Raw genomic sequence first — 1450 nt, 5'->3', positions numbered from 1 at the left:
GTCCACAAATCAGTCTTATGAGAACTGGAACACTGAATTTGTTGCCTTTGCTCTTTTATGGGTATGCATATAATCTAAGGTAACAGTGACTGGGGCCTCTGTTTCACTATTTCTTCTCAGAATCTTTTACAAAAAAGTAAAGATTAGGTTTATTTCACACCATGTATTTTATAATAGCATAGGAGGATGAATCCCTAAATTTCTATTAAAGCATAATTTACTAAAATAAACCAGGTAATAGCAAGGGGGTAAGTTAGGTAGTACAGTTATATATTTGAGTTCTACAATGTAGGATGGAAGGAATCCATGAAGTGCAATGACTCTTCTTGATATGAAGGATCAAAATAGTAAAATCAGAGGAAGGGGAAATGAGTTCTGGTCTCCATGACTTGTTGACTTAAAGATCCATCAACTTCCATCACTATAAATAAATTTAGTAGGCTAGAAAAATGATTTTAAGCACTCGGCGGAGCTGCGGGCTCAATGTCCATGACATTCCTATCAGTGTTTCCCGTGGGGGATAAGGGGCGGTCGCCCTGCATTTATTTGTCCTCCTAAAGATGCATCCTGACTTGTCTCCACACTTGCACACCGAGGAATGCAACGTCTTGATTAACTTGCTTAAGGAATGTCACAAAAATCACAACATTCTGAAATTTTTTGGTTATTGCAACGATCTTGATCGGGAAATGAGAAAGTGCTTGAAGAATGAGTATACAGAGAAGAGGACCAGGAGCCTCTAGAGAGCATGGTGATGCCATGCGTAAGAGGCTTTCTGACCTTCCAGAGGAAGCTGGAAGATAGGTCCACTGGATATCTTGACTGGAGGCCTGAAGAGGGCTGGTAGCTGGAAAAATTCCTTCCTTTTGGTCTCTATGACCCTTTGAATGAAAAATGACCATGAAGAACTGAACCATGGAGAAACAATAGACTGTGGGTTCTCAGTACTTGCTGAATAAAAGCCCTTAGTGCCATGGGCTGTGCCTGCAAAAGTTTCCTCTGCTGCTGCCCTGGGTCTCCATCCACCTAGTACTGACTCACCTCCTGAAATGAAGTAATCGGACAGTGAAAAAAAAAAAAAGGAAAGAAAAATGATTTCAAAAGTCCACTAGAAATATGTAGTTGTCGGGCTGAATCTTTCCTAAGAAAATCTTCTACTGAATGATAGAAAGTGGGGTAAAAACCAGGAACTTTTCATGGTGGTTACTTTACAGCAGAGGCCAGCAAGGACCAGAGATGGTAACCAGCTCTCCGAAGACTCAAATGTGAGAGAAGCATAGCAACAGTGAGGGTCCAGCCCATGTACATGATGTTTAGGCTCTTTCCTCTAGTCTGTCCTGAGAGAAGCACTGTGAGGTAGATGCCCCTGTGATGTTCTCCCTTCTGGACATGAAGCTCAAGCCTTTACTTCAAACATGTTAGAAAGTCTTAGATTTTAAGAATGCACTTT

The 1450-nt window shown here is 41.2% G+C and overlaps 1 pseudogene; it reads left to right on the top strand.

Moving 5' to 3' along the window:
• Positions 1-527: 527 nt before the first annotated feature.
• LOC114694989 lies at positions 528-804 on the top strand (annotated as a pseudogene).
• The last annotated feature ends 646 nt before the right edge of the window (positions 805-1450 follow it).

Source organism: Peromyscus leucopus, chromosome X, assembly GCF_004664715.2.
Source record: "Peromyscus leucopus breed LL Stock chromosome X, UCI_PerLeu_2.1, whole genome shotgun sequence".
NCBI classification, from domain to species: Eukaryota; Metazoa; Chordata; class Mammalia; order Rodentia; family Cricetidae; genus Peromyscus; species Peromyscus leucopus.
This window is presented reverse-complemented; position numbering and strand designations above follow the sequence as displayed.